This window comes from Aptenodytes patagonicus, chromosome 9 (assembly GCF_965638725.1).
Source record: "Aptenodytes patagonicus chromosome 9, bAptPat1.pri.cur, whole genome shotgun sequence".
Lineage (NCBI taxonomy): Eukaryota > Metazoa > Chordata > Aves > Sphenisciformes > Spheniscidae > Aptenodytes > Aptenodytes patagonicus.
The window spans coordinates 15,696,359-15,719,577 of NC_134957.1; positions in this window are offsets into that span (position 1 = coordinate 15,696,359).

Sequence of the window (23,219 nt, forward strand, 5' to 3'; positions counted from 1 at the left end):
CTGCATTGTTTCAAAAATCTTGTGCTTTTGTGAATTATTCCTGTTCAGCGAGTGCACTCGCTCTGGACAGCTACCCGAGTGAATGCTGTCTAAAAAGCAGAACATCTTATAACGTCTGCAGGAAAATAACTCCCAGAATCAGCAAGCCTCTGTAACAAGACTTAATTTATTTTAGCTTTTGATTACACAGCAGCTGCCAAGACCTAAACTTCCCCACCCACTTCAAGGCAGTTTTTCTAGTTACACATTTGGCAATGTTTGTAATTTTTCATCCATTCCCCTAGGCATAATAAAAATCACATACAAGGTTTGCAGCCTTTTGGCAGGGGACAGAGGAGAGAAATAGTGGTATTTAATTGAGAGATACCTCTCATAGGACAGCCTCAAAGTAGTGTATGTGCAGATAAGAAAATTCCCTTTTGTTTGCATACTGTGACAAGCAACTATTTTGATCTTAATGGTGCCATCTATTTGGGAGCTAACTGCCATATAAATACAGCATGTAGAGCAGGTACAAGGAATGTTAATGTTTTCTGAAAGAGGCAAGCTGTAGATCTAACGGATGCAGGACAGTCTTACCTTTGAATTGTGCTTTGGCTAGAATGCAATCCAAATCTTACCTTACTTCAGGGGCTGTAATTGCAAGTTATGAACACGTAAGTAATGCCTCCTCATTACATAAATTTCTATTTTTCTTGAAAGAAGGGTGAAGCAGACCCATGGTATTTTACTCATCATATTAATGTATTTATTCCCAGGTCATATTTTGCTCTTTAATCTTTGTGATCAAATAATTTCCTGTGTTGGAGAAAAAGTGCCTTGCCTGGCAAAATTAAAAATACAAAATAAAGATATAAATAACAATAACTAAAAATATTTTGAATTTGCATGCATGCTATGTCATGGGGTGGCTACAGCATAGGAAAGGAGTGCTACTGTATGCCAGTTTAAATACTATTAAGCAACTAGACATTTCTAGGAATCTTTTTCCTTAAGTAATATAGGAATATATATTACAAATATCACAAATTAATAATATATTAATTTGAAAAGCAATGACAGATCATTTCACTCAAATCAAGCTTAATAATCAAAGCCATTTTGATAACTATTTCATTCTTTTGAAATACGGTAGGCTGCAAAAGCATAACTCTAGCTCAAAGTATTCAAAAGAAGAATTAATTTGGTGCCTACTGCTCTGTAGCATTACTGTTCAGACACTCATAATGGGACTAATTCAGTTAAAAAAATGATGTGGGTATAATCAACACTTTTTTAAAAGAAAAAATCACTATTTTTAATCACTATTTTTCTCATTAATATCACTTCGTTATTTTCCTGTTTTATAATCCACCTCAATTTTCACAGAAAGGTTGTTATAAACTATAATAATGGATGAAAGATATTTCTTATTGATAGTAATCAGTTTCTAGTTAGTCTGTATGGTAGGAAATTGAAACAACTATTAGGAAATTTTATTGAGACACTGAATTCTTCCTATATTTTTCTATCAGATTTATAGAGGCTTATATATTCTATGCCTAAAAGTTTCAGAAATTAATATAGCTACGACAGTCAAATACTATGACTCAGTTACCATGATGGTATTACTTGAAATATTAGTGTTATAACAAGAAAGTTACTTTTGGACCCCAAGTGAAAGCATTTGCAGTAGGTAACAACTTCAAACGTTTATTTAGCAAATGAATGCCCAGCTCTCAGCCAGTCCCTTTTAGAGCAGTCAGGTTTCATTAGCCTGTTTGATATCTCACAGGTTCTTGAGTAACTACAGTTAGAACCAAGCTACAAATGCCATTATTTTGAAGACTGGAAAACAGGCATTGGTTTACGGGGGGGGCGGAATTCCTCTTGCCTATATTCACAGGATAAAAGCGTGTATGTTCAGACATCCACTGCCTGGAGCAATGCAATGATAGAAATTGAAGCTCATAGCACTGCAGTATGGGTTAAAAAAAACCCAAAAAGTAACAGCTCTTGAACATTTTAAAGATGCATTTAGCTCTGCTCTGCTTTAGGGATTAAGAGGACATCATTATAATTTGTGCACAGCTCTGTGTTTACTGTGAAAAAGCTTGCTTTTGTAATTTATGCACTGTGATTTTGCAGGGGGCACCCGATAGCGTTGCAATGTGCAAATGTGTTTTCATTACTTTTTAAGGAAAAAGCTTAAAATGAATGTGACAGGATTTTTTTAAGCTAACACATAAATTAATCACCTTTTGAGATGATTCTTTGAAAATTTTAAGCCATTTTAATACAAGGACCTTTTCTTACTTAATACAATGGATGAATGAACCCATTGTCAAAACTGCATTCAGTATAATACGACATCCATTTAATGTCTTTGTCATCAAATTAAGATCAAATGCAAAAGGCTAATGAATACATTCAGCACTGAAGTGTATTTTCCAAGGGTGACATTTTCATTTCAATGGAGAAAAATTAGAGAACTGCACAATAACGCCGTGCATCCCTCTATTTCTAAAATTCCCTTTAATAAGGAAATAACTTGTGGAATTTGGCAGATTTTCCCTTAACTATGAGATAAAGACCATACATAAACAATAATATCCTGTCGTACTTGGTACTAAATTAGCTGACTTTTATTGCCGCTGAATAGAAATGTGTAGTCTGGCTGCTTGCAGAGTTCATGCTTGAAATTCCAGAAATAACAATATTGAAGTAGGCCACTTCAAAGGTGGTTATTCATCATCAGAAAACTTTTTGACTGTTTGCTGACTGTTGATCTTCACACTCTTCTACATTTACAGTTTCTTTGAAATCACAAAAGAGGCACATGCTTTGTAAAGAAGGTATTTTATGCTTAAAGGGCAGTTGTGCTAAGTCATTTCATAATTAAGAATTACGGTTATCCTTGGGAAATATGGGTTACTTTGAATGTGGAGGGGAGATGGCTTCTGGCATATAATGAGGAAGTATTACAGTAATATTTCACATCTTTGCTTATTGATCTGTGTGTACCATACAGTGCTGCTTAAGTAAATATTAACTTTCACAGAATGATGCATGTAGTGTCTGTACTACTGTTGTCTAATAATATTACTTACCACTAAATTCTCAGGAACCTCTGCGAGATGAATTTATAAGTCCTGTTAGTTTTGCAGCAGTGGAAATTGAGACACACATACACACAAAAATATTTTTGCCCAAGTGGTAGAGCCAATGTGCATGCCTTCAGACCACATACTTTCCTACAGTAGTAAACTGTTGTCATCTTTTGCACTTTGGACAGCTATTTAAGTTGTTATGATATCCCTCAACAGCCCATTTTCATTTTACTTGTGTTCACCCAGCTCCAGTAGTAATTACAGTGGCACAGAATGAGTTCCCTAATTGCCTTCCTCATTTTTGTCACTTGGAAAGTTGTATTTCAACTAATTTTCTTGACTTTCTGGTAAATGTAGGGTAATAGGGAAGTAAGGTCACAAAAGGCTATTGACTATTGTAAAGCAGATGGAGCACGGTTGCTAGAATCTGAGGACAATGTTGAAGATACTGCATTAAGATTTGCGATGGAGTAAAAGCAAACTGAAATATGTGATCATCAGTGGAGGGAAGCTGTGACAGACACCTGCATGCGCTGCTTTGCACGGGTGATTGTGGAATCCCGCAGGGCTTTCCCCTACTGGTTGGTAATGGAGGATTTATGTGATTATTGTCTCTGGGAAGTGGCACGCAGGGGAGTAATGTTACGATTTTGTGAGTAGATGGCAATACCTGGAGTCTTCATATTTATTTCATCCCTGTTAGTTTGTAGGTGATGTAGGGGCTGTACTAACCATAGCATAGTAGTCAGTTCCTGTAGATACTGAGCATGTGCTATTCCCCTTGCACTGCCTTAGTGCTGTCACCCGCCTGTAGCGCTGCTGTTCCTTTGAAAGGGTAGGGAAGATTCTTTTGGAGCGGCTCTCTTCTTTTTTTTTTTTTTTCTGAGAAATCATACAGAGTTCTACTGAACAGTTACATACCTGTTCTCAAAAGTTGCAGTATGGATAACATAAAACCACCTCTACTACCCCTCCCTTTCTGTATGCATAGGTTAGTAACAAGAGAAATCAAGGGATAAGCGTTATAATATCCCCAACAGTAAACTGTTGTTCACACCTATGTCTTCATGTTAGCCAACCTGACTAACAGATTAACAGTGCTCTGAATTATAACGAGATTTGGAAGAGACCTAATTGACTGAACTTCAACCCAGAAAAGCCTGAAGAAATACTCATTGTGTGGAGAAAGCAACCAAGTGAAATAGCTGAATAATAATTTCCTCTGAAAAAAGTTGTGGGGCTGCCAATTTGTTACTCAGTTGCATTTAGTTATGTAAGATTATACTCATACAGCAACAGGGGGCCAATGATGCCTTTTGTTCTCTCTAACTTCTAGTGACATGTAACCTGGTGAGCTATTGGACTAAATATTCTGAGTATTTTGAACTTGATACCTGAAAGACTTCATTTCCCTAGGCAGCAGCAATTTGTATGAGAGAAGGGACACTTGAGCTGTGATATGCCTGAAGATTCCCTAGCTCTGGAACTGGAGATTGGATTTGTTCTTTTTAAGGGCATACTGCAATGATTGTTATCCCAGATTTTCAAAGGCGGGATTTGGGGTTGAAAGCTGTGAAATAGCAGTATTTCTGGTGGGTTCTGTTAGAGTTACTGGACCTTTTGTTATTTATAAGTGGGCCATGGCATCAAATGAACTGCATGATAAGGATCCTTTCTAATAGAGAGTCTTATTTATTGTTGCATTTTAATAGTTATTCATGATGGTTAGGCAGACTATGCATGTCTGCATTTGAATAGATGTTCTAAATACATTTAAATATATTTTTAATGAAAGGAAATTTTCCAACAGTCTTATAGCATTTGTAATCTGAAGTAACATGCATCTAAAAAGTTGTTAAAAGAAATTTCACACTGATCTGAATTTTTTAACCAAATGGAAGTTGCATATCATCTTAATGGGGTTTGGCAGTACTGGTGTTTTGTGTCTAATTTTGCTTTTCTTTCTGCCTATATATTTATTGATTTTGTGCATATGTGTATGGATGTCCATTTCAAGGAATACAGGGGAGTCAAATGCAAGCAGGACTTCCCCAGGAAAGCAACCAAAATTTTCACTGTTAATGATCCTTCCAGTTGATTAGAAAAGCTAAATTTCTAAATTGTTTAAGGTTTGCCTGACATCAATAGCAGAAATACTACAGGACAGGAAGGGGGATGCGCATAGGCCTGCGCTTCTGGTGCTGCTACCAGGAGCAGCCTGAAGATGATCTGCTTCCAATTAAAATGTCAGTATGAAGAGTGCATAGTGGCCTTCAATAAATATTCTGTGCTGACAGCAGTTTGTTGGAACAGAAGTTTGGGAACCAGTGCTGTATCAAATTGAAAGTGTGTTGAGATTTTAGATACGTGAATTATAATGACCAGAGTTGCCAACTTTGCCAGGTACTGCATTTATTATTCCTAGTTTTACAGAACGTGCAAGGGATCCTGAAGGATTTTTTTCAATAAAGTATAGCTCCTTAGTTTATTAGCCCTATATCAAGTTCTGAAGGAGTGATGATATATGTGAAAGAAAGTAGGTTTCCTCTTAATACCTAGTTAAGAGAGCAAAGTACTAGTTTTTAATGAAAACTCTTGTAATAATCTTATGGATGTTGTATTCATTTCGTTTAAGTGGCAAAACAAAGACATTCTTAAATTCAGAGATTTTAGCTTTACATTACATGTAGTTATTCACAAGACTATTTCAGGAGAAGAAATGGACATCTTTATTTCTTATATTATCACTATTTTTGCTCTGCTACATATTAATATAAGCAATGAATAAAGTGAAAAGTTAATACAAAATAGATACTGGTTTATATTTTAATGATAAAGATATGCCATCCTTTTGAAACAGCTGAAGCTGATATAAAATAATAGGTTGCCTTTTCTACTTACTTTTAGGCTGTGTTTTAATGGCAGTCTTCATGCTGAACTTAGATCTGTACTAAATGAAACTACTAATTTGTTCAGTTTTAACAGTACTTCCCTCATGCTGTCTTTCCTTTAGCCTCTTTAGATCATGATGCTTTTCTACTTACTTTCTGGGTTTTTTTAACACAAAGACCAGATGTTTCTAAATTAGATTTAATTCATTGTGGTTTAAAACCCAAGAGTTGGGTATTTCTACAGAAGGTCCTTGATTGTCAAAAGCTTATAGTAAATATTAGGAGAGATAACAGTTAATCTTTCAATTTTAAGACTTATTTGTCTATCACATTCTTTATTTCTTTATAATACTTTGCTCAGGCCCTACTTGGTTAGTCTTAAGATAAAGAATAAACAGACACTGTCACCAGTTTATCCATCCTTAACATTTTTTTTTTCCTCAGTTACCCTGTGGTGAACAGCCACTCTTAATTCTGCTTGCTTTCAAAGCCTCTGTTCTAAGGACTTGAGCTTTTATAGATTTCTGTTATTAACATGAGTTTTATTTTCCCATCTATGAATTAACCTGCATAAAAAGGCTTGTGCACCTCTATGATACCCAGTATGAAGAATGTGAAATAGGAAAATTGTACACTTGTTTTGCTGTGCATTTGAGCATGGATTCCTTATTCAGAGACCATATCTCTCTTTTTTTGAAGCATATAATAAATCTGACTGTGCACTTCATTTGGTCTTTGAAAACGAAGTGGTATCCTCTAGACGTGAGTAGGTTTCATAATACAGGATGTGAAGCAGTCTGTATAGATGCTGTTCTTAAGCTCTTGTTTCTGTTATTTTAATGTCTCCAAAGCTTCTGTGTCCCTTTCCTCAGCTGTCGATGCCTTGTATTCTCCTGGGTATTATGAGAAATCAATCTACTTTGTTTCCAACACAGCAAGATGCAAGCAAGAAATTAAAAGGTTTCTAAGAGAAAATATTCATGTTGGAGGTCTCTATACTCAAATGGTATATTCTGTTAATACCGGTGTACGTAGTTATCCCAACCTTGATCTGAGATGCAGTTGGAGTGAGAAAAACTAAATTGAGAAGGAACAATTAAAATTGATTGTAACAAAAAGAGGACAAAATATTTAAATATATGCATTTATATACATGCATACATAAAACATTTAAGCAGAAAATATCTAGCTGGTTTGATAGTGAAATTGTTTATTACAAGTTTCTTCTGGAACAATATTTTCTCATAATCTCTTTCTGCTAAAGACAGTTAAGATGCGGGTATATTTTCCTATATCCATTAAAACTTATCTTGGTTATCTTTTTAATTACTCCTTAATTATTTTTTTTTAAGTTTATTGTTTTGAATAATACGATGATAACCTGCAAAGAGTCAGATGAGGTATCTGTGTGGTTCACAATTCTGTGAAGTATGAATTCTGTAAGAGAAATTCAGGTTTCATTTGTCCTTTATTAAGTATTTATTTATGAGCTTATTATTAACATATATTTGTCTTAGAACATCGTCCTCTTCTCAGTTACTGTCTAGCTCTCACAGGTAAGTCACTGAAGACCAGATTTAGTTTCTGATATTTCTCAGGTAAAAAGTAAGAAAGGAAAAAAACTTAAACACACCTATCATGACAAAACCAAATCTTTTCATGCCTCTTATATTAAATTAAAATTAAAATTTCTTTACTGAAAGAGTGGTTAAACATTGGAACAGGCTGCCCAGGGAAGTGGTTGAGTCACCATCCCTGGAAGTATTTAAAAGACGTGTAGATGTGGTGCTTAGGGACATGGTTTAGTGGGCATGGTCGTGTTGGGTTGACGGTTGGACTCAATGATCTTAGAGGTCTTTTCCAACCTTAATGATTCTATGATTCTATGAAAGTACAAAAGTTATACAAAGTTAATGTTTAAAACCCCTTTGCAACTTACAGTTAATTTATAAAAATGCCTCCTGAATTGTCACTGTTCCCTAAAGCTTGCCAGGCAGTGAGCGTACCTGGGACTGTGCCCTCCTTCGCTTCCCCCCGTGTACAGCAACCTGTACCTCTGTCTGCATTCCCTCCTGGTCATTCCACTGCTCCACCCACCCTCAGACACCTGAAGGAGTGAAAGGATGTAACCCTCTGCTTAAAATACGTGCAACCTCTATTTCTTTTGGAGTATGTAAAATTAGACCTAAACATACAGAACAGTTCCATTTTTGTTTTGCTTCTGGGTTGTATTGACAGCAGATTGTTCTTTTCTGTGAATGACTAATACATGAAAAATGTCCATGCTGCCATGACTCAGGCAAGCTTAAGTTGAATGCTGGCAGCCAAAGAAGTGAACATCTTTTGCCAAAGTCCCTACCAAGGGACTCTGACAGGGAGCAGTTATCCTTGTGTCTTCCCCCAAGTTTGCTCCTCTTCTTAGCTAAGCACTAATTAAGCAGGGCTCTTCCTTTTTTGTTCCTCCTTTGAAGTCTGGTGTTCGCCTCTGGGAGAGGCTGATTAGGTACCAACAGCCCATTAGCTCCTTCCAGACTCATATAATGGGGCGTACAAACCCTGCATTATGCCACTGCAAAATCGTCCCATTGGGAGCAAAAGGACAAAAAGGTTATGGAAAATAGACTAATAATCTCCTAGCCCTTTCCAGTATTACATACATACAGTCATCCGTACACAGTCTGTTGGGCATCTGCGTAATCACCCCAGCACAAGTAGAGCAGAACCTTTTTGTAGTGCCTGATTATTAGAGCTGCGGATCACAGAAGAAATCCCACTGAAGTATAATTTAGAGAAGACTCTGTACGAGTGAAACTTCGCATAAACGAAGTTTTCATGAATTTTAAGAACTGTTTAAAGTGCCATAAGTGACTTTTCATTGTATCTGAGTTAATGGTATGGCGGCCTTTATGCTTCTCTCCCCTGCTTTATCTGCCCCCTTCAGCTTTGCCGATAATGCCAGAGTTAGTGGGAAATTTAGAGGTGAAGAAGTGTAGAATCATCTTAAGCGGGCACCATTGTAATGCATCCAAGTTAATTTTTTATATGTGTGTGTATATAAATATTACATAGAGGATTACCCCTTCTTCATACATTCTTGAGTGATTAAAATGCAGGGTGAAAGAGCTGCCTATTCAGGGAGGCTCTGGGCTGCTCAACAGAAATGGATTACCATCCTGTGTGCTGATTATTACACTGTCTTCAGAATTCTGCTAAGAACTGTAGAAAATAAACTAAAATATAGTAACTCTGTTTTGTTAAGAGTGTCTTGCATGCCATGGGGCACTACTGAAAAAAGGTCTAGAAGTATGATCTTCCCAGCATTTGTACTCTTATTTTTCTTCCCTCTTATAAAATGCCTTTTTTCAGATAACAGTCACAGATGATTTATTTACAAATACGTTTCAGCCATTCTCCCAAGATTTTTGTTTCATTAATGAGACTTTAAGACAAAACTTTGTACACTCTTCCTAAATATGCTATGTAAAACTACTCTAAAACTATTTCCTTCCTTCTAATCACTTCCTTGAATGTTATATCAACTGTCTGAAAATTAGACACTAGAAATGAGTCTTAAGAACCTGAAGTTGGTAAGCAGCGAATACACTTAGTGCCTTATTTTGTATTTTATTCATAGGCAGCTGAGCTTTGATAGTTTCTGCAAGTCTTTCGGCTTTGTTGTACTCATTGTAGTATTAACCCATGTTAAATCCACTTAAATTAGCCTAGTCTAAGGCAAAACAGATAGACTGAAGAAATAGTGCTTGAGCTGTGAATACTTACTGTAAAGCATGGCTGTGCTGGCATCTGACAGTATCTGCTTACTCCCCTGCAAGGCCATCCAGCTGGAATAAAAAGGAAGGAGTTTGGCATGTGTATGGGCCTCTGTCTGAAGCAGTTGAACTAAAACTTAATTCTGCTGTAAAGAGACTAATAACTGAAAATGCTTGTCTGGTTCCTATAACTTAAAGCTGGTATATAATATGTACTTCCAGTTCAGCATCAATTTCAAACCATTCATCTACATTTGATGCTAACTGATACACCCATGTTTGTTGAAGTATCATGTCAGAATCTTAATGTTATTCTGATCCTTTGTTTCCTAGAAAGAAAATTCAGAGAAAAGGTTTTCAGTTGATAGTGCATGCATAGTCTGAACTGATCTTTAGCAGTCTCAGGGTAAATCATCACAGCGAGAAAATACAGAGACTCATATATAAAGTACTTAGACTGAGTTACCTTTTATAATGTAAGATGTTCAATCTGTACGATAGAGAGATAAACAGCATAGCCAAATGTAAGCTGGAGAATATATTGAATGTAGAGGGACAGAATTACTTACGTAATATCATTATCATGAGACCAGGAAGAAGAAGGTGATGTGGGGAAAGAGCACGTAAGAAAAAAAGGGAAGTCAGTTAAGGTAACACAGACGGTGCTCTAGGGAAAGCATACAGTATCAGCAGTGGGGTTACTGTAATGCAAAATATAGCAAGAGAGGAAACAACAGATTATGGCTGCTGAGAAACTGTTGTTGTGCTCGCTGTGTAGATATGATGTGTTTTCTGTTCTAGGAGGATTATCAGGTCTGCACAGACATTCATTGGAATGGTATCTTTTTATATGAAGGGAAAAACAGTATTTTTCCTTGTTTAACTGGTCAAATGATTAATTTTAAAGCCACAGAATGTCATATAATAATTGTATGTATAAAATACAAAAGGCCAAAAATTAAAAGGAAAATAGACTCTTTATTAGAGGAACTTGTTGGGAGGAAATTTGTGGAAGTACTCTGCTGAGAAAAAAAAAGTTCAGGTAACAAATTATGACTGAGGTTTTTTCTGAGAAGGGTCATGTGTCACTGTAGTTACTTGGGGCAGTCAGTAGCAGAGGATATACATGCAAGCAGTAAAATAGTGTAGAGTTTCTGAACTGTGCTACACAAACCACTAACAGTACACCAGGATTTTCAAAGCAATATGCTGTACAGAAAGAGTTTTGCAGAGCCTAGTCAGAACTGTTGCTGCTACTGCTGCTGTCATTACTCTTGAGAATAGTATGGTCAAGCATGAACTGCTGGCAGTAGGTTGTTTTTTCTTATATCAGGTTGCCACCATTTTCTAATGCCTGGCTGTGGACCCCTTTCCTGACTCTTCCATGCATCTGATGAATCCAGGAGGCTGTATGGATCTAGAGGAGATATATTGGTTTCAGGGTAAGCTGTTGAGCTAGGAGTATATGCATTTAAGACGGTTGACTGTTGGAAGGAACAGTGCTGGGTAGTAGCAAACCTGTGCCCTTTGAATGAGAACGGGATGTTCTCTGTCTATACAGATATGTGCAGGCCTCATAGCTCCTGGAACCTCATGAGGATGTCGTGGTATTGATTGATTAGATAAGTATCGAAGCACTTCAGTGACACACCTGTCTGACTTGCCAGAACAACTGGCTTAAATCTGTGACAAGAGGAAGAACAAAGTGTTTTCACATCTCTGCCTTATTCCAGAGCATGGCTCAGTGGCACCAGAGGAAACTAATTCTGGAAAACTCTATAGTTCCAAGGAGCTCCATGAAAAAAATGTGATCACTGATTGTTTTTCTGACCAAGGGGTGCTAACCAGGCTTGATTAAAAGGCATGATGGTTTTTCTCACACTCCCAAAGTGAAGCTAGCTTGTGAGAGAAACAGTTTTTCTGCTTATGTATCTGCCCACAGAGATTGTTGTTGTTGTTGTTAAATAAAACAAAATAGCTTTTCACTTAGCTACTGACTGAACTAAGCAATAAAAATGTTTTCCACACATTAAGTCTCAGAATAAGCTCGTTGAAACCAGGACTTTGTCTTCATTTGTGTAGGTATTGCTGGGCTTGTGAAGAACATACTGTTTTGGTCATTTTCATGACTGGTGAACTGGGACACTGAGCAAGCTGAATCAGTTATCATAAAGCCAGTTAGCAAGTCAGGAGGGAGCAGCAAATAGGTATTCAGAATCGTGTACTCCAAATATCCCTCTAAACTGTGATTTCCTTTCAATGTGAACAGCAATTTGCATTTTTCTGTCTCTCTACTTAACACTTCAACAGGATGTGACATGTTTTTAAAGAACTGGGAAGAGCAGAGATTATAATTGAAAGAGTGGAGTGGATAATATTTACAAAACCAGGTTGTTCAACCCCTGGATGAAGATTGTCCAGTCAGATGAGCCTAATTTATGCAGAAAGGAAAGTGTGCTATTTGTTGAAAGGTCTGTTCTTTGCTATCAAGCTTGATGGATGGATTAAAGGAAAAGGAAGAATTTCATTAAAGGCACATTTCAAAGTCAGCATAAAGGATACATCTCTACAAATATTTCCACTGAACAGGAGGCAATCTATAATGCCACTGAGTCTGGGTCTGAATCTGTTTTCTCCTATGTGTACGAAGATGGTGAATCTTTTTCCCTTGTTTTAATGCTAGCCAGATATGCTAGCCATTGCCAAATGCTATTATTTCCTCTCATACAAAAAATACACTTATCCATTTATGCACTTACTCTCATTACTGTGTACACTAATCCTAAGCATTCTGAAAACAAGTTTATCATCAGCCTTGTTTTTCTTGCATGACTTCAGTAGAATTGTGTCCTTCCTTCTAATACAAAGAATTACTACTCAAGCATTTTTGTTAGGGACTGGTAGGTGATTTAGCATCATCTTTCTCTAAGATGAACGAATAGCTGAAATTCTTTTCTGACTGCTGCCTTTCTCCCACTACTGTTTTTATGCTGTTCCTCTATTGTGCCCTATTTTTGCAATCTGCATTCCATCCCCCTCTTTCTCGGCCATACAGGATCACAAAATAAAAGCTGGCAATGATAGACTATTTGGGGATATGTAGTACAGAGAAGGAAATTCAGATCTGGAGGAATGCAAACGGAGGCTCTGTTGCTAGTCTCACAGGTTTTATTCCATATTTCTACCATAACACCTTTTTGTAGCTTCAGGATATCACTATAATGCAACTGTGTAGTAATAACACCTTCAGTTGCTTAGTTTCCTTTTCTTTAACAACCACCTATCAGGTTGTTAAATAGCATATTTTTTTATCATGTTACGTATCTGTGATTTGGGAAGGGAAACGTATGTAAAGGCTAAACATACTGGTATCAGGTAGATAGGAAGAGAAGAAGTTGAGACAGTTTTTCTCTTGCAGACTTGAGTTGAAAAGAACCCAGGAACATGTACTCAACCTTTTAAGAAGAGACAGCTAAAAAAGGGAGCTAAACTTCTAACAGTAGATCTTCCTTTTCTTGTGGATAGTAATGTTCGTAATCTCAGAAGGACTAAAAGGCAGCCTCTCAATGACAAGCACAATATGCTTTTTCACACGCTGTTTTATTAGTGTGCCTAAGCTGTGACCTGTAGCAGCTCTGTCCTGCTGAAGTGTTGAACAACCTATGGTATTCCACCAGGAAGCTGTGCACAACCTGCAGCACTGTGATGTTCTGTGGAGACAGAAGTTTTAAAAAGCAGGGTACAGTAAGTGACCACGATGCTGCTGTTTTCACAGAGGAAAGAAAAAAATTATTCTGAGCTGTGGGAGGTTAGTTTAAAGAGGAACAATAAGTTTCTTGCCATGATTTACCTTTATTGAACAAAGCCATAGGGCATAGGGGACTGAAGTTAAAATGCAGGAAGACAGTACTTTCTCTTGCTCCATCTCTGCTTATGTAGGACTTTGATACTATATAAGCAGTATAGAAGCGCCGAGATTTTTGAACAGTTGTCAGACACAGTGGAATCTGCATACAGAGATCGCAGCTTGAAAAATATGTAATTCATTGTTATTCTACCTTTATTTATTTATTTTTATAGAAATGGTATGATAAAATTATCAAGGGCAATGATGGGAGAAATTGATATGAATATTTTAAAATATACAGTGAGATAAATTTTTTGGGATATATTAAACTGTAAGCATAAAAACTACTGAAAGGCAACTTCTCTCAGTAGACTTTGTGGTTTCTTCCATGCTTTAACTAGACTATGTTTCTTTACACTGTTAAATAACATAATTTCTCCAAAAATCTTACTGTGGCCTAGTCTTTGTCTCGTATTCCTTTGTTTCAGTGTGATCCTTAGACTGCTATTCTTTATTCTTTGTGATGTTCTTCAGTCTGAACTGTCAATTTATGTTTCTTCAACTGTCTTTTCACTTATTTCCCCAATATATATCCTATGGTAGTCTTTGGTTATATGTTTGTACAACCAATGGTAAATACATCACTCTGCTTACCCGGCAAAGTAGCTTACCTTATGTGCATGGGGTTTTCAGCTGGAAAGAACTTGTTGTCAATGCCTCAGGCTGTTGTTTCTGTTTCTTGCTTTTACAACTATCCTTGTAAACAAGAACTATGTCTATGTTTAGATTTAAATTTTGCCAGAGTGCTTTTGTATTCCAGTTGCAAGAATCTGTATTGGAACAGACCTCTAAATATATTATATAAATGCAAAGTTATAATATATGATTCTGTGATTATTTAATTATTTTATGTTCGGTTTTTCCCACAGACAGGTACCTCTAGTACACTAAATTAATTTTTATTTTTTGGAAATGTTTTATGTTTGAATAATGTATCTACTCTTACAATTAATAACAGTATATTTCAGGCTATCTCCTTTGTTAGGGTTTTTTGTTTGTTTGTTTTCTGTGCATGTTGTGGTATTCACTACACTACTGTCCAAGTGACTGTGATCATAACTGTTTGACGTGTTGGACAGGAGCAACAGTGGCTCCCTATCCATACCTCAGTTTTCTGTGAGTTGGACAAAGCTGTTATTGCATCTCTGAAGCATAGGCCTCAAAACCGATCCAGTTTTACAAGTGGGATCTAATAGAAATGCATTATCATAGTACTTTTGGCTTTGCCAAAGTGTATGTATTCATACACATCCTACTTCTTAGAACACAATTCAGAACCAGCTGTGTTTCCGAACAGATTCACACTGTAATCATAAAAGGGGACAACCAAATTATAGCTGAGTCAGTGAAATGCTTTTGCATTAGTGATATGAATAGGCTCCAAGCCAGCAGTAATCATAAAAATAACTGATTATTTGTGCATGAGTGGAACATGTGAAATTCTGTATGGAGGAAAAAGTAGCAAGAAGATTTTTTTAATGTATCTCTCTAAAGGATAAAAAAGGGAAGGTCTGGGGTATGTGTATTAAGCAGTCTATTTCTCTATCACTTGCTGTTGTACTTTTATTCACTCTTTTCTAAAACTGTTCTCTCATTTCTTAGAACTTTTGTAAAAATGTATTTTCAGTATGTGAGAACAGTTTAATTACTTTATAAGTCTGCCTTTAAATTTTTGCTGTTTTATTCATGGGGCTATTTTTGTAGATGCAAAAATATGTCTAATATGGATTATACCAGCTGTGACCAAATTCCACTGTAGTGACTTAAAACATTTTCATTATGTTTAGTTTGTCTCTGGAGCCATTGAGTTAGTTCCATATTCAGTATTAAGTCTTTCCAGTAGTTCACACCCTGGCTAGCCTCAGATACTATCCTAAATATTTACAAGAGGGACCTTTTCTAAATCTTAAGAGATTTGGAGGATAAGCACAAGATTTGGAGATGAACACAATGTAATTCTGTGTTGAGGTTTTGAGAGAATCACAGAACCACAGGATGGCTGAGGTGGGTAGGCACCTCTGCAGAACAGCCAGTCCAACCCTGCTCAGAGCAAGCGCAACTACAGCAGGATGCCCAGGGCTGTGTCTAGTTGGGTTTTTGAATATCTCCAAGAGTGGAGACTACACAGCCTCTCTGGGCAACCTGTTCCTGTGTTTAATCACCCTTTTCTTAGGTTTAAACTATGTTTTAACTGTGTTGAATGGAACTGATGGAATGATAAAGTTATGGAGCCTTTCACTTTTAAGTCTCTTTCTTACATACAACTTGTTTTTTGTTAACATCTAAATGGCAATTGTGTGTTCTTAAACTACACTTAATATTCAAATGAAGATTTCTGCCAATGTTGTGGCTATTCTGTGCATAAATGCTGGCCATTGCATCTCTTACTGGGAAACTTCTGTAACAATTTTTCTCATGACAATGCATGTTTTTAGTTCTTAATATACTTAAAAGATTAATAAACCTTTGGCATCCTTACAAGGAATTTTAATATTAGCATTTCCATACTTGTAATGAAAACAATTTTCATGCAGGCAAACTAGTGATCTGCTTAGTATGATACAGTAAGTCACCAGCAGATGGGAATCCAATCCAAGAGTCTCGATTAACTCTTACCTGCCTCTAACTTGCTGACAAAAAAAATCAAAACAGAAGCTGCCAATGAATTGTACAAAGTTCTGTCTTTCTGAGCAAACATTTCAAAGAAATGTAATGTTACGCTGTGCAAAATAACAGAAAATCAAGGCATACTTTTTCTTGGCAAAAATCATCCAAAAGTAAGTTATAAGCTCTGAAAATACACTACTCTGTTATTTATGTCTGTAGACAACACTGCACTGCTTGTATACCTAAATTTTGTTTGTGTTAAAGTACTTACCTTGAACTAAAATATTCAGCCATGGTTTGAAAATAGGTTGCAGTTGCTATTACCATGTAAGTTGCCAGTCCAGAGTTATATTTTAAACTTACATGATTTCCTCTTTTTTTTTTTTTCCCCCCATATGGCTACGAGACCTAGTGAGGCAGGTGAGCAAAATAATTATATAAGGGCAGTTTGTACTGCCACCGCTTAGAGCTGTTTATTTAGAGTTCTTGCAGTTAAAGCCAAAGCCATTAGATGGTGCCACGCTGTAACCAGAATTTTCTCTTCATATGCTTAAAACTAGCTGTATGTTATATCTGGCATGATCTTAAATGACTAAACCTATTCTTCTAGCGCATTGACTTGTATTGGTCAGCCTTAGTCATTATGTGCAAAATCCAGACAATAAATTAAATCTGTAGAATTTTTTTATTTGTTTCAATGAAAAGACTGCACCATCCTGAAAATTCAACAAAAGAGAAGGCAATGGCAGGACAGATTTACTGCCCCTTTTCCAGTTGAAAGCAGTATGCAATCTAAATGATTTACTTGTTTGCTAGCCCTGCATGGTGCTGTCTCCTGGGTTATCATTCACCTAAATGGCCAATGTAGTACAATGAAAATGATAGTGCAGTTACAAATTCACAGCAATTTACTGGTTAGAATCTGAAACTGGTAAATTATTTAATTTCCATTTTTTCAGTTACTGTCCAAGGTTGAAAACTTAGACACGGAATGTTAAAAAATAGAAAAGAATTTAGCAGCTTTGGAAACCCAGATTGTAAAACAGTGGTGATAAAATGGTGGGCTTTCTTGTGTATGTAGATGTAATACACTTAGGCTTTTGTACAGCATTTGACTTACTACTGTGTGACGTTCTGATAAAAAATTAACACTCTACAATATCAGCAAAGCCCATCTTAAATGGATTAAGTGCTAGTTAACTGACAGGTATCAAAAAGTAGTTGTTAATGGGGCATCATCATTTAAATGGTAGTGTAGTGTTTTTACCATGTTTGTGTGGGAATGGTAGGAGGCCTGACTCCCTGCATTTTTGCATGTGAATGATAGATACAAAATCATTGCTAGTATCTAAGGGTGACGTAAAAATAGTTGGGGTGGCAGGTCATGACCTGGTCAGGGCACCCATGAAGAGGAGTTAGGGTTACTCTGTGACCTCAGCCTGTGCAAACACATCTACCTATTCATTTTAGTTAGTACAGACGAATGCAGAGTTATAAAGCTGGATAGTTAGGAACAAGCAATGCAATCTATATAAAAATGGGGGCTGTATTCAGAGAAGTGAAAACTGCAAATAATCCATAGGAGAATTTTTAATGATGATGTTAAGACAATGTAAGTCCTTGTTCTTGAAGGAAGATTCTTCCCTGCCATTTCCATTGGCATGTGGCCATGTGGTCACCCAAATGAGGGCTAAGTATTTTCTTTGGTAGGTCAGTTTTAAGCTGGATCAGTTCCCTTATCTGGCTGAATGTGTGGCCTCATAAGCTCTTGTGCTTGGCATAGTTGGGAGCTGGGGAATAATTGGATTGCCTTTTTCAGTGGAATTCATGATTGATTATGAAAGCAAACCCTGCCACCACACAATTCAGCAGGAGCTCCCACTAAGAAGCCTTGAATAGTAACACTGCAGAGTAATGCAAAGGAGCTAGGGAAAGGATTATATATATATATGTAAATATATATATGTATTGCAACACTGAGACCACTGTGATGGCAGTTCTGGTGTCTGTAATTTTACAAGATTTTTGTCTCAAGAGTGATTCAATGATTGAAGAAAACCTTTGGAGGAGCGAGGCTTCAACCTCAACAATTTATCACCTGAAGAATGCCGAAGATGGACTTTATTACAATGTATATAACAGCCCAACCAATAACAAAGTTCATCACCATGTGGTATGACTACCTGAATTATTTAGCAGTATGCTGACTACATGTCCATCAGGGCATAAATAACAAAAGCCCAGCTGCAGCAGGAGGTATTCATAGCAGCTGGACATTGCGCAGGTGCCTTCTGCAGGTATCTGATCAAAATCCAGATCTTGTCAATCAGAAAACTCCTACTGATCTTGGAACATTTGAATCAAGGTCTGGTAAAACTCTTGAAACAAGTTCAGCGAGGGCCTTTCATGTGCTTTCAAGTTAATCCAGAATATAGGTATTAGTGTTTCCTCTAACAGGTAACCTACATATCATAGTTTTTTTTAATCAGCTATCATGAACTTATTTGAGTTTTCTTTGCATCTTCTTTAGACCTGCATTGAGACAGTATGGTAGACAGTTACCGCTATCTTTTCTTTCTTGATATTTCCTATCCTATGAAGGAGAGAATAACTTCAAGGTACCATTGTTAGGCTTTATTTCCTTTAAAACGCTAAGATAATAAAGACTTTGGTAGACCATTCCCAAATTTTTTTCCCTGTTTGGCTACCAAACATTTTAAAAAACAAAATTCATCAGATAAATGAGCATAAATAGCTCTTAAAAAGAGAGAAGCAAAAGAAAAAGGAAGGAAGGAATAGGTCAAGTTCTGGAATGAATATATTAATTCATAGCCTTCCATCTCTGGAGACCTTGCTTCAGAAACAGTTTAGGATAGGTGAAATGAGCTTGGTCCACACAATTCGATTCGAAGAAGACATTTGTCCAAATTATAAAACCAAGCCAGAGTCGGGCCCAGTTTTCCATAACTGACGGGCTCTGCTCAGGAGATGTTTAGTAGCTGAACAGTGGGGATACTGGAGGTCAGGACTAAGCTGCATCGGCAGAACTGCGGGGGGAGTTTTCGCCAAGTTATGGATGCCTCTCTGAAGTTGGCAGGTTGGGCTATTTCTTTCTCTCAGACAAAGCTGCCAAGAGGTTCTGAGAGTTGCGGCAGCCTTTTTCAAAATTTTGACTTTTATTCTGTTATGAAACCACAAAATAGCGGTGACAAACTGAATCACACTAACAAAAAGACTTTCTAACAGGAGAAATTCACACTTTCACTTCATTTTATGGCTAGGCAGCATGTGTTAACAGGCTAACATTGTTAGGGTGCGTAACGTGTGACTGTCGACTTAAATATTTGTTCTTTTAAGCTTTGAAACTTAAGATACTTGATTAAATAGAAGTGTCTATAAATTTGAGGGGCCTATTTCCGTATGTGGTTCAACTGATCTAATTGCATTTAATTATTACAGTGGATCCTGATTTTATCCCTCTACAGCTCTAACAGATTACATTCCCCATGTAAAAGCAGAAGAGGGGGATTATATCACAAAGTTCTTGTCCTCCTTAGAGTTTGCAAGATCTTAGAAATGCAGAATGAGGAAGTGGATTGAATACTCATGTTACGTGATTATTCTAACAAACATTTGTTTGTGATATGGTTGTCTTCACTGCTTAGATTCCGCTTGCTTGAGACAATAGCTAAGCATCTGCTAGTCACTGTGCAAAATCCTACAAAATAAAGACTAAAACTTTACCTCAACTGACACCAATCAGTGAAGCAGATGTTGCAGAAACACTGAAGAGAATTTTAACATTGCTTTAATTGCATGTTAGAAGTCAAATAGTGTTCATCTCAGTAGGGCAGTGAGTTAAAGGCAAGAAAAAAAGGAATTTTTTGGTCAGTTATTATTTTATTATTATTTCTTAAATTGCTCAAATGTTTTATATATTGCAAACTATGCTAGTTTGTTTGGCATTATTTAAGGTGATTTGAGAATGCACTTTAATGCTGGTAGAGTGTTACGACCAGTGTGAGCACACCAGCTTTTCAGTCTGAAGTAGAATTGCTTAGTATAAACATTTACTTTTTTGAATTTGAAACTTTGCTAAAAATGTTACAGTTCCTGCAGGTTTTTTTAAAAATGGGACTATAAAATAGTAGTTGTAACCAAAATTTTAAAGCTGGCTGTAATGCTTGTTAGGAAGGAGAATGAATTTTAAGGTGGGTTTTGTATCAGAGCAAATACTTTTTGTGAATGTGATGTCTATGTGAGATGTGAACTCTGATAATATCTCTGAACTCTTCAAGCCGAAACTGATGACACCACCAAATACTGATTGTGGAGTTGTATCAGATACAGATACTGTTGCAATTAGAGGAAACAGAAAAATACGTTAGTGGAGTAAAAGCAGCAGAATTCTCTATATTCCACTCCAGCCACTTCCTCCTTTCAGTGATCTCTCACACTGAAAGTAGTAACTGCTAACGAGGAATCCGCATGGTTTTCAGATGAATAATGCTTACATCATCAGGAACCTCACATTTATTCTGCTACTTCAGATGCTGGACTTTCCCAGATACTTTGTCAGTATGTTTCTACTATTACCAGAAAAGAACAGAAACCAGAAAAGAAAGAAAAGCAGTGTGTCTTAATAACCACAAAAGAGAGAGAGAGTGTTGCATTATGTCACTACATCCGCTTAGTCTTTAGAGCGAAAAGATTGTATTCCTTGTTCTCAGTGCTTACAGCTTCTATGTCAGGTGTGGTAGTGCAAATAAAGTTGTCTTTACTGCTGTAGTTGTGTACTTACTTGATAAAGTTATGAATAGAAATGACTGGGGATTACACTTACTTTTATTGACTACAAAAAAATATGAGGTAGGAAAGCATTATATTCCAGTGCCTCCCAACAGACTTGGAAGGAAAGTGAATTTAGGGGGGAAAAAAAAATCATTTACCATTAAGTTCTGATGACAGTCACATTTTTGTAATTTGTAAAATCCTGCATTATTTTATTAATACAGTATGGTGGGGGGAAGCTAGACAATTATCCTGGTAAATAAGGTTAATTATTTAATTATTGCAATATAATTAGTTATTGTAATATAATTTAAAGGCAAACTTCAGCTTCATCTTCTGTTTCTCCTGATGCAAGGAATCAAGGAATTATATATAGGCATGTTGGAGAGCGTAGGGATAGTGACAGAAAAGAAAGCTCCACTGTCCAGATTGGTAGCCAGAAGGTGTCTTCTCTGACCCTTTATTTGCTAATCATTAATTTTATTTTTTTTTAGATTGTAAACATTCTTTGAAGAAAATCTTTGCTGACTGCATTTCTGGGTTTTTCCTTTTTCTTTTTCTTTTCTTTTTTTCTTTTTCCTGCTGACTCAGTCCACCAGTTTCCATTTAGCTAGGCAGAAAATTCAAGGAAACATTCCAAGAACAGCACAGAGATACATGCCTCTTCTGAAATACTATGAAATTAAATTAATCCATTATTCTTTAGTAGGTCTTCTCTTAAAACATATGAGTAAATTGTGCCGTTATAGACATTCTAGAAGAAGATAGTTAAACTGTATTAAAACGGGAGTACATGTATGTAAAAAAAATTTGTTAGAAAGAGCAAATAAATATGACCAGGCAGAGTGTGATGGAACAAAATTACTTATACTCCACAGTAGGACAGATGTTGGGGTTTAGTGAAATAAAGTTTACAGATAGGAACTTACCTCTGTATACACATGTAAAGCCTTTTACAAGAAGTTTATTAATTTGCTTTTCACCAAGGATTTTACTGGCATGTACCCAACACAGATTGAAGCCTGTGGATCAAAGCCCAAGAGTCACAATTCCCTAATGCAGACTGTAGAATTTATTTCATATGAGCAATGTGTGTTGGGAAATCTCTGAAGCCAGAGAAGAAATGGTGCACATTTCATAAACTTTCTTCCACTTACCTGCTCTATTACAAGATGTACACAGGAGAAGACTCATGTTCTTACCAGGCCGCATCTGAATCTCTGAAAAGAGTGCATGATCCGATTCATTTCCATTTATAATTCACTTGTCTTTTAGTGGCTATTCACAGTGCTCATTTATAAAAACGTTTGGATTATTTTACCACCAGAATATATGGTACCAGGAAAGTAAACAGAAGCATTTGCCAGGAGCTGCTTAAAATGGTACAGCCTAATGGAAACTTCTCTGCAGTTTTTCCCAAGGGTAATAAAGTTATGAAGAATGAGCTTTTTCTCAGTAATGTCTCAATACAGAAGAAATTTGGACAAAGACGATTAGTATAAGCATCAGTGTCTCTGGATTATGGAAATACATAAGTGCCATATACATGAAAACTGCAGGTGTTTTTGAACCATTTTATGCATGCTGAAGACAAAACCATAATATAAAAATCTTGGGTATTTATATGGTACAGCTGATTATTCACAGTGGGTTGGGAACATGTAAGCTGCAGCATCTGTCCCATTGTTGTTATTCTTGAGTACACAGACAGCCATTACCCTACGTCTTTAATTCACTAATGTTTATTGCTTAGTAGTGGAAAAAGTTAGCATGTTGCCTGACTAAAGGACTTTCTGCACGTGTTTGTGTGGAACCCATTCTCCAGGTGGAAATAAGGAACACCCTTAGAATCACTGCCAACCCAAAACAGTATACAAAGACACAGTACTCCAATTGACAGTGATCCTCGCCGGCAGGATTTCAATCTGAACAGAAGACTCCTTTGAAAGATATTCCTCTTCTAAGAGTACTGCAAATGCCCTATGCATAAAATCCCATGAGCCCTGTTTTTATTTTGTACAGCATTAAGAAAGAGTGGATTGGGGGGGGATTGGTTTTGGTTTTTTTTTTTTCTTTTTTTTTTTTTCCAGAAAGTGTAGATCACTCACTCATCTAGGAGGCAGATGGTCACAGTGGTCATACTCCCCGCTTTGTAACTGGCACT